At 60.8% G+C, this 10,430-nt stretch overlaps 4 non-coding genes across 4 annotated transcripts; 2 read left to right on the forward strand and 2 right to left on the reverse strand.

Moving 5' to 3' along the window:
• Positions 1–602: 602 nt before the first annotated feature.
• TRNAG-GCC (transfer RNA glycine (anticodon GCC)) lies at positions 603–673 on the reverse strand. The gene has a single exon. It is a non-coding gene; the product is annotated as a tRNA-Gly (tRNA).
• A 750-nt stretch (positions 674–1,423) lies between these two features.
• Positions 1,424–1,494, forward strand: TRNAG-GCC (transfer RNA glycine (anticodon GCC)). Its single transcript has one exon. It is a non-coding gene; the product is annotated as a tRNA-Gly (tRNA).
• A 5,123-nt stretch (positions 1,495–6,617) lies between these two features.
• TRNAG-GCC (transfer RNA glycine (anticodon GCC)) lies at positions 6,618–6,688 on the reverse strand. The gene has a single exon. It is a non-coding gene; the product is annotated as a tRNA-Gly (tRNA).
• Positions 6,689–7,438: 750 nt separating this feature from the next.
• TRNAG-GCC (transfer RNA glycine (anticodon GCC)) lies at positions 7,439–7,509 on the forward strand. The gene has a single exon. It is a non-coding gene; the product is annotated as a tRNA-Gly (tRNA).
• Positions 7,510–10,430: the final 2,921 nt, after the last annotated feature.

Consider the following 10,430-nt stretch of genomic DNA (forward strand, 5'->3'; position numbering starts at 1 on the left):
AGGAGCCGTCCTCGTCTCCGAGCCCGCGGCTTCGAAGCCGTCTGGTTGGGCCCTTGTCGCGGCGGCTGCAGGCGGCTGCGACCGTCCCGCCGCCCGCAGCCGGCCCGTGCCAGCGCGGCGGGGCCCTTGGGCTCCCGAGGTCGCCTGTGCCGCGGAAAGGGCCGCTCTGGGCCGGGCCTTTCCCTTGCCGCGCGGCTCCTCCTGAGCCGCGGCTGGAAGCGGCCGGGGCGAGGGGCCGTCCGGTGCCCCCGGGGCTGCGTTTGCGCTGCTGCTCCCTCCCAGGCTGCTGGCGGAGAGCCGGGCGCAGACCCCGCCGTCGCGGCCGCGGTCGAGCGGGCCTTCTGCCTCCTCCCGGCGTGAGACCCAGGTGGTCGAGGATGGGGCGGGACGGGGCGGTAGGGGTGTTGGGAGCGGGGGGGGGGGGGACAGGGACTCCCTGCCTCCGCTGCCGGCCCCTAAAGGCAGCCGCCGGCGGGGGCAGCGGTGGTGGCGGCGGCAGCCCCAGCGGGGCCCGGCCCGGGCAGGCGGCGGCCGCGGGGGCTGCAGCAGGCAGCGGCGGCGGCAGGGCCGGGGCAGGAGCCGCGGGGCAGAAAAGCAGGGGCTGCATTGGCCGGGAATCGAACCCGGGTCTCCCGCGTGGCGGGCGAGAATTCTCCCCCTGAACCACCAATGCCGCGGCCGGGGCTCCCCCGCGGCCCCGCCGCCCCCGCACCCCTGGCTGCCGGCTGCTGTCCCCGCGCAGGGCCGGGGCCCGGCTGCCCTCCCTGCCGGCACTTGGCCGCGGCCCCGGCGCAGATGCGGGTGCCCCGCGCGCCCCGGGGCGAGCGACTCCAGCGCCTCCGGGCCGCGGCGCCCAGGCCAGGTCCTGCCCTGCCCTCCCGCGGCAGCCGCTGCAGCCGGGGCTTCGCCTCTCCTGCTGCGCCCGGGGCGCTGAGCAAGACAAGAAGCAAGGCCAGGAAAAGGCCTGACCCAGAACTGCAGCGTCTGTCACAAAGTCGACCCCGGGGTGCCACGGGCCCTGGCGGCGCTGGCGCGGGGAGCCTGGCAGCCGCGGGGCTGGCCACCGCTGGCGGGCAGCCCCCAAGGGAAGGAGCCGAGCAGCCTGCTCTGATTCCGGGGGCGCAAGCCACGAGAGCGCCAGCTTGGCTACCTGAGGCATCGTGGCACTTCAGGGCGTTCTCGTTAGGCTCCAGAGTTAACAGGGCATCACGAGGGCCCTGGCCAAGCTCGCGCGCCCCTGCGAACACCAAGGCCCTCGGCGCTTTGGGCTCCCGCAGCAGCCACAACTGCGGCCAAGCACCGCTGCCAGCCCCAAAAGGCAGCTGCCTGCGGGGGCGGCCGGGCCCCGGCCGGGCGGGGGCCGCGGAGGCGCCGGCGGGGGCGCTGCGGGGGGCGGCGGGGCCGCGGGGGAGCCCCGGCCGTGGCATTGGTGGTTCAGGGGGAGAATTCTCGCCCGCCACGCGGGAGACCCGGGTTCGATTCCCGGCCAATGCAGCCCCTGCTTTTCTGCCCCGCGGCTCCTGCCCCGGCCCTGCCGCCGCCGCTGCCTGCTGCAGCCCCCGCGGCCGCCGCCTGCCCGGGCCGGGCCCCGCTGGGGCTGCCGCCGCCACCACCGCTGCCCCCGCCGGCGGCTGCCTTTAGGGGCCGGCAGCGGTGGCTCGTGGTGCTCCGGCGGGAGCCTGGCCGCTGGTGCCCCGTCTCGGGCCGGCGGGGGGCTCTGCCCGGGCCACGAGGCAGCACAGGAACTCTGGAGCCTCCTGAGCACCTCCCTGCGGCAGCGGCGTCGCAGGCAGCAGAATCACAGAATCACAGAATCGTTGAGGTCGGAAGGGACCTCTGGAGATCATCTAGTCCACCCTCCCTGCTCAAGCAGGGTCACCTAGAGCATATTTCCCAGGATCGCATCCAGACGGGTTTTGAATATCTCCAAGGAAGGAGACTCCACCACCTCTCTGGGCAACCTGTTCCAGTGCTCTGTCACCCTCACAGTCAAGAAGATTTTTCTCAGGTTCAGATGGAACTTCCTGTGGTTCAGTTTCTGCCCATTGCCTCTTGTCCTGTTGCTGGGCACCACAGAGAAGAGACTGGCCTCATCCTCTTGACACTCCCCCTTCAGATACTTGTACACGTTGATGAGATCGCCTCTCAATCTTCTCTTCTCCAGGCTCAACAGGCCCAGCTCTTGCAGTCTTTCTTCCTAGGAGAGGTGCTCCAGCCCTCTAATCATCTTGGTAGCCCTCCGCTGGACTCTCTCCAGGAGTGCCATGTCTCTCTTGTACTGGGGAGCCCAGAACTGGACACAGTACTCCAGGGGAGGCCTCCCCAGGGCTGAGGAGAGGGGCAGGATCACCTCCCTCGACCTGCTGGCAACACTCCGCCTAATGCACCCCAGGATCCCATTGGCCTTCTTGGCCACAAGGGCACACTGCTGGCTCATGTTTAACTTGTTGTCCACCAGCACTCCCAGGTCCTCCTCTGCAGAGCTACTTTCCAGCAGGTCAACCCCCAGCCTGTACTGCTGCATGGGATTATTCCTGCCTAGGTGCAGGACCTTGCACTTGCCTTTGTTGAACTTCAGGAGGTTCCTCTCCGCCCACCTCTCCAGCCTGTCCAGGTCCCTCGGAATGGCAGCACAGTCTTCTGGTGTGTTAGCCTCTCCCCCCAGTTTAGTATCATCAGCAAACTTGCTGAGGGTGCACTCTGTCCCTTCCTCCAGGTCACTGAGGAATGCCTTGAACAAGACTGGACCCAGGACTGACCCCTGGGGGACACCACTAGCCACAGGCCTCCAACTTGACTCTGCGCCATTCACCACAACCCTCTGAGCTTGGCCATCCAGCCAGTTCTCAAGCCACCTCACTGTCCACTCGTCTAGCCCACACTTCCTGAGCTTACCTAGAAGGATGTGATGGGAGACAGTGTCAAAAGCCTTGCTGAAGTCCAGGTAGACAACATCCACTGCTCTCTCCTCATCTACCCAGCCAGTCATTCCGTCATAGAAGGCTATCAGATTGGTCAAGCATGATTTCCCTTTGGTGAATCCGTGCTGACTACTCCTGATCACCTTCTTGTCCTTCAGATGCTTAGCGATGACCTCCAGGAGGAGCTGTTCCATCACCTTGCCAGGGATGGAGGTGAGGCTGACAGGCCTGTAGATTCCTGGCTCCTCCTTCTTGCCCTTTTGGAAGACTGGGGTGACATTGGCTTTCTTCCAGTCCTCAGGCACCTCTCCTGATCTCCAGGACCTTTCCAAGATGATGGAGAGTGGCCTAGCGATAACATCCGCCAGCTCCCTCAGCACTCGTGGGTGCATCCCATCGGGGCCCGTGGATTTATGGATGTCAAGTTTGGACAAAAGATCTCTAACCTGATCCTCTTCAACCAAGGGAGAGTCTTCCTTTCTCCAGACTTCCTCTCTTGTCTCCAAGGTCTGGAATTCCTGAGGACTGGCCTTAGCAGTGAAGACTGAAGCAAAGAAGGCATTCAATAACTCTGCCTTCTCTGTATCCTTCGTCACCAGGGCACCCGCCCCATTCAGCAGCGGGCCCACGTGTTCCCTAGTCTTCCTTTTGCTATTGATGTATTTGAAGAACCCCTTCTTGTTGTCCTTGCCAGATTTAATTCCAACTGGGCCTTAGCCTTCCTTGTCGCATCCCTGCACACTCTGACAACGTCCCTGTATTCCCCCCAAGTGGCCTGTCCCCTTTTCCACATTCTGTGTACTTCCTTCTTCTGCTGGAGTTTGGCCAGGAGTTCCTTGCTCATCCAGGCAGGTCTCCTGCCCGCTTTGCTCGACTTCTTTCTCAGAGGGATGCACTGCTCTTGAGCCTGGAGGAGGTGATGCTTGAATATTAACCAGCTTTCTTGGACCCCTCTTCCCCCCAGGGCCCTACCCCATGAGATTCCCCTAAGTAGGTCCCTCAAGAGGCCAAAGTTAGCTCTCCTGAAGTCCAGCGTTGCAATCCTACTCATTGCCCTGCTCCCTCCTCGTAGGATCCTGAACTCCACCATCTCATGGTCACTGCAGCCAAGGCTGCCCCCAACCTTCACCTCTCCAACTAGACCTTCTTTGTTCGTTAGGACAAGGTCTAGCATTGCACCTCTCCTCGTTGGCGTCTCCACCACCTGAGTCAAGAAATTATCATCAATCCTCTGCAGGAACCTCTTTGACTGTTTGTGCCTAGCTGTGCTGTCTTGCCAACAGATGTCAGGGTGGTTGAAGTCTCCCATGAGAACCAGGGCCCGTGATCGTGAGGCTACTTCCAGCTGTCGGTAGAAGGCCTCATCGATGACTTCCTCCTGGTCAGGTGGCCTGTAGTAAACCCCCACCACCGTGTCACCCATGTTACCCTGCCCTTTAATCCTTACCCACAGGCTCTCCACTTGCTCTTCATCCACCCCGAGGCAGAGCTCCATACATTCTAGTTGCTCCCTCCCATAAAGAGCAACTCCACCACCTCGCCTTCCTGGCCTGTCTTTCCTAAAAAGCACCTAGCCATCCATGACAGCATCCCAGTCATGTGAGCTATCCCACCATGTCTCTGTCACTGCAATGAGATCATGGCCCTGCGACCGCACACAGAGCTCTAACTCTTCCTGCTGATTCCCCATGCTGCGTGCATTGCTATACAGGCATTCCAGAGAGCCAGCCAAGCATGCAAGCTTCCCAGAAGAGGCGCAAGAGGATCCTCCATAGCCATGTTGCATGCTGTCTCCCCTGGCTGTATGCACCCGCTGGAGGCATCCTGACTTGAGCGGTGTTTTACTGACTCTCCTGCCACTACACCACTCCCCTTCCCCCATCTTGCCTAGTTTAAAGCCCTCCTTACCAGGCTGGCCAATCTGTTGGCAAAGACGCACGTGCCCCGCTTGGTAAGGTGGATCCTTAAGGTGGCTCCCCATCAGCTGTTGATCTTCAAACAGGGTCCCACGGTCATAGAAACCAAAGCCCTGTTGCCAACACCAGCGGCGCAGCCAGTTGTTAACTTGGAAAACTCGTCTACTCCTCCTCCCATCCTTCCCCCTCACAGGCAAGATTGAGGAGAAAACGACCCGGGCTCCCAGACCCTTCACCACCGTTCCCAGAGCTCTGAAGTCCTGTTTGATGCTTTCCAGTTTGCCTTTTGCGTCATTAGCACCCACATGGAAGATCAGCAGAGGGTAGTAGTCCGATGCATGGACAAGCCTTGGCAGTCTTTCCACGACATCTCTTATTCGAGCCCCTGGCAGGCAGCAAACCTCTCTGGGCAAGAGGTCAGGTCGGCAGAGAGGTGCCTCTGTCCCCTGCAGCAGGCAGTCACCCACAACAATCACTCGCCGCTTCTTCCGGGGGTTCCTGCACGGCACAGGGTCTGCCCGGCCAGTTGCCTCCCTTGGAGCCATGCCCAGCCTCTCCTCGGCTTGCAGGGCACTAAACTTGTCCTTCAAGGGTAAGTCTTGAGGAGGAGCAAGAGCCTTTCTCCTTCTACGAGAGGTCACCAGCTTCCAGCCCTCTTCAACAGCGTTATGACGCACCTTTACACACGGTGCTGAGCCCTCCGACAACTCCGCTGCAGTGGGGGCAGGGGACTCCCGGAGCTGAACAGTCTCCGAGAACGCCCTGTCAATCTCCCGCTCATCCTCTCGGATGCTACGCAGCCTACTAACCTCCTCCCGTAGCTCCTTTATCTGGTGACGCAACTGGTCAAGCACAGCACACCTCACGCAGGAGAGCTGACTGTCAGCCCAGGCCCCACGCAGAGGCCCCAGGCACTGCCTGCAGCCTGACACCTGCAGAGCTGCATCTGCTGTCGGAGGGTCTGTCTGCGTTGAAGCCTCAGACACAGCCGATGCAGCACCTCCAGCAGCCACGGGGGAACGTGCTCTGCGGCGTGTCACGGCCATGCCCCGGGGAAGGACACACCACTGTGCAAAATGGAGAGGCACCTTCTTTGCCTTCTGGCGCCCTTCTGCGCAAACTGCTGCGCTAACTGCTGCGTCTGTTCGCTGCCTCTGTTGGCTGCGCTCAAGGAGCGCAGAAGGAGCCGTCCTCGTCTCCGAGCCCGCGGCTTCGAAGCCGTCTGGTTGGGCCCTTGTCGCGGCGGCTGCAGGCGGCTGCGACCGTCCCGCCGCCCGCAGCCGGCCCGTGCCAGCGCGGCAGGGCCCTTGGGCTCCCGAGGTCGCCTGTGCCGCGGAAAGGGCCGCTCTGGGCCGGGCCTTTCCCTTGCCGCGCGGCTCCTCCTGAGCCGCGGCTGGAAGCGGCCGGGGCGAGGGGCCGTCCGGTGCCCCCGGGGCTGCGTTTGCGCTGCTGCTCCCTCCCAGGCTGCTGGCGGAGAGCCGGGCGCAGACCCCGCCGTCGCGGCCGCGGTCGAACGGGCCTTCTGCCTCCTCCCGGCGTGAGACCCAGGTGGTCGAGGATGGGGCGGGACGGGGCGGTAGGGGTGTTGGGAGCGGGGGGGGGGACAGGGACTCCCGGCCTCCGCTGCCGGCCCCTAAAGGCAGCCGCCGGCGGGGGCAGCGGTGGTGGCGGCGGCAGCCCCAGCGGGGCCCGGCCCGGGCAGGCGGCGGCCGCGGGGGCTGCAGCAGGCAGCGGCGGCGGCAGGGCCGGGGCAGGAGCCGCGGGGCAGAAAAGCAGGGGCTGCATTGGCCGGGAATCGAACCCGGGTCTCCCGCGTGGCGGGCGAGAATTCTCCCCCTGAACCACCAATGCCGCGGCCGGGGCTCCCCCGCGGCCCCGCCGCCCCCCGCAGCGCCCCCGCCGGCGCCTCCGCGGCCCCCGCCCGGCCGGGGCCCGGCCGCCCCCGCAGGCAGCTGCCTTTTGGGGCTGGCAGCGGTGCTTGGCCGCAGTTGTGGCTGCTGCGGGAGCCCAAAGCGCCGAGGGCCTTGGTGTTCGCAGGGGCGCGCGAGCTTGGCCAGGGCCCTCGTGATGCCCTGTTAACTCTGGAGCCTAACGAGAACGCCCTGAAGTGCCACGATGCCTCAGGTAGCCAAGCTGGCGCTCTCGTGGCTTGCGCCCCCGGAATCAGAGCAGGCTGCTCGGCTCCTTCCCTTGGGGGCTGCCCGCCAGCGGTGGCCAGCCCCGCGGCTGCCAGGCTCCCCGCGCCAGCGCCGCCAGGGCCCGTGGCACCCCGGGGTCGACTTTGTGACAGACGCTGCAGTTCTGGGTCAGGCCTTTTCCTGGCCTTGCTTCTTGTCTTGCTCAGCGCCCCGGGCGCAGCAGGAGAGGCGAAGCCCCGGCTGCAGCGGCTGCCGCGGGAGGGCAGGGCAGGACCTGGCCCGGGCGCCGCGGCCCGGAGGCGCTGGAGTCGCTCGCCCCGGGGCGCGCGGGGCGCCCGCATCTGCGCCGGGGCCGCGGCCAAGTGCCGGCAGGGAGGGCAGCCGGGCCCCGGCCCTGCGCGGGGACAGCAGCCGGCAGCCAGGGGTGCGGGGGCGGCGGGGCCGCGGGGGAGCCCCGGCCGCGGCATTGGTGGTTCAGGGGGAGAATTCTCGCCCGCCACGCGGGAGACCCGGGTTCGATTCCCGGCCAATGCAGCCCCTGCTTTTCTGCCCCGCGGCCCCTAGCCCTAGGTCATCGTCCCGTCTAAAACCTGTTACTAAAGGAGAGGTGTTGCCGACAGTGCCCGAGATTTGGGCGCTGCTGAGGTTTTCGGCTTTGCCCTAGGTCTGTCTGCAGAGAGCTCTGATGCTCGCAGCAATGAGCCTCAGTTGTCTCAGCTCTGCCATTTACTCGTGTTCTTTGGGGAGGGTTTAAACTGCCTCTCTGATTATGTAAATTCCTTCTTTTTGTATATTTGACTTTTTTTTTTTTGGTCATTGAGAGGACCCTAAGGAGGACGAGTTCTGCTGATATTAGAGGGAGAAGAGACACGGTGGGAGGTGAAATCGAAAACATAAATGTGATGGGGTTTCCTACGTGACAGACTTTGCCGATCCGTGGGGTGCTGGCAGTGAAGAGGAGCGGGCATGCTCGAGCGCAGCCGCTGGAGGGCGGCAGCAGAGCAGAAACGCCACCAAAGAAACCTGAAACATGACCCAAGCCTTCAAATATCCTCTCTAGAGCGAACCAAGCGGAGAGAAAACATCCATTCTTCATCATCATCACACGTCCTCTCAAGGTCCTGTATAACTCCACTTTGTTACAACATTGCCTATTGGCACTCAGAACTGGCTTTTATTAGGTTAGATGGCTTTCTGGGTTTCTGCTTCTGCAGAAAACATCAGGTCTTAGTCATTTGTGCTGTGCAACTTGAAAGAGAAAGAGGGTGAGGATCAGCATGGAGGAATTCATGCGACAGCCCTGGTCCCGAACCCTCGGTCCCAATCCCTTGTCCCCTCCCACATCCGTATGTCAGAGAGGCAGCCCCAAACCCCATTCTGATGTGGATGTGATCTCCCTGGCTCTTCCCCTGCTGGGAAGGACGCAGCTTAATGGTAGAACGGAGTCCTACTGCCCCCAAACCACCACCCTGACTTTTGGATGAGATACCTGTCTCAATGCAGAACTTGAGGAAAGCGAGGAACAAGTCCATAGCTGGACTGATTGAAGACAGGCAATATGTTCCCTCAGCTTATCTCAGTAATTTGCTGACATTAAGATCTTGATTTGGTACCAGTGCGTAGCAAATATTAATAGTTTTCCAATTAATAATGCATTTTTACAGTGCAAGAAGGTTTTTGTTAGCTCTAAATAGGCAAAGCAATGAGCATTCACCTTACAGATCGCCTCAGTTTATAAAGCATGGGGAAACATGGGCTCATTTTGCCCTCATTCACAGGTAATAGTAGCCAACTAGTCAACTAGGAAAAGAGCAAACCCCAGTTAAAGATCACATAGTTTTTGAGAAAAGGGGGCTGTTTGGGTCGATGCTTAATTCCCCGGTTGTTGTCCACTCCCCTTGGAGCAATAGGTGAGAAGGCTTGTGCTGCCCCAAGTGCTCCCACGCCGCTGGCAGGGACCCAAGTGGGGCCATTAGGTCCTTGTCAATATATGACAAAAACATGTTAACCTGTTCTAACACGAGCTCCCAGCGATCTGCAGTGATGCAGAGATGGTGGCCTGGTGGGGATGGCCCAGGGTCCAGGGTCAGGACCAGGGAGACGCTCTGGGGAAGCATCTGAGCCCAGGTCTGTGCAGGATCTGGCGCTGTTTGGGCTGAACCCAGCCCAAGCTTTGCAAGCTGTATCTAGTAAGGCCAGAGGGGGACTGGCTCAAGCCAGCCACTACCCCAGGCAGTGGTGAGGAGGAGGAATCTGGCCCACATGCTTGGAAGAAAACACCTCCAAAAAGACTAATATAGTCCTAAGATAGAGAGGGCAACTGGCAGCCCAGGGGCTGGATCTGGTTCAGCAAGGTAGGTTTTTCTTGGTCCTTGGGGCAGCACATTTCTCCCTTGCCAACTCCTTCTCAAGTCCCGGCAGCACACCTTCCCAGCTGCAAGGGAAGGAGGACCCAGCCTCCGGTCCGTCACTCCCCAGGGACAAGCCCTACCACCTCTCACCCTCCTAGATGCACGGGGCGGGGGGGGGGGGCGGGGGGGGCGGGGACAGGACGGGACGCGATGCAGAGATCAGGACTAGGAGGGACAGACTAGGGGAGGGCAGACAGTGGGCCTGGGGCCGTAGCAAACACTGACTAGCAAAGGAAGGAGGCTAAAAGGATAAATATTCATCAAACCCAGCTTGATAGTAGCAGATTGCCACCCAGATGATGCTCCACTGCCAGTCCATCCCCATTTGAGGGCCTGCCACACAGCAAGAAGAGCAGGTAACACTATTTAAAGAGGAAAAGAAGATTATACAGCCTAAACCATGATTAACTGAACTCAATAGTATCTGAAAGTGCTTCCAGCTCGTTTAAATTCCAATTGAGTGAATCATCATAAAACAAAAGCCTCTGCCACCTCCTCCCTCCTTTATCTTATTTACTCCTAAAGGGAAAGCAGAACTCAGCTTAACGACTACCTTTATCTAGGACCTTTCACATGGAAACATCCAGCTCATTTAATCCAGGCACTGAGCAATTCTGTCTCTAGAAAGGGCACTGCTCTCCTACTGTTTCAGGACACGCAGCATTTCAAAGGACTTCACCTCCAAAACTTTGGGGCCAATAGACTATTGCAAACTCTGACATCCTACCCAGAACCACCGGCTTAGCCACACCAAACTAGCAAATGCCTTAATGTCTCTGTTTTAACATACTTCCACCGACCATCTGGCTGCCATGGCTTTGGAGGCAGGCTGTGGTTTCTGCATTGCTCAGCAGACCACCACCACTGAAGGTGTCTTTGTCTCAACCCAAGTTCTAGCTAAGTTCATGCCCTGCATCAGGATAACTGGAAACCCCAGCCTTGTTGGTATCAGGTAAACCACCATCCTAGTTTCACTCTTTTTAATTACCAAAAGAAAAAATCCCAATCAGTTCCTTCTCTGTACCCCTTAACATCTTCTATTAC

Source organism: Struthio camelus, chromosome 10, assembly GCF_040807025.1.
Source record: "Struthio camelus isolate bStrCam1 chromosome 10, bStrCam1.hap1, whole genome shotgun sequence".
NCBI lineage: Eukaryota > Metazoa > Chordata > Aves > Struthioniformes > Struthionidae > Struthio > Struthio camelus.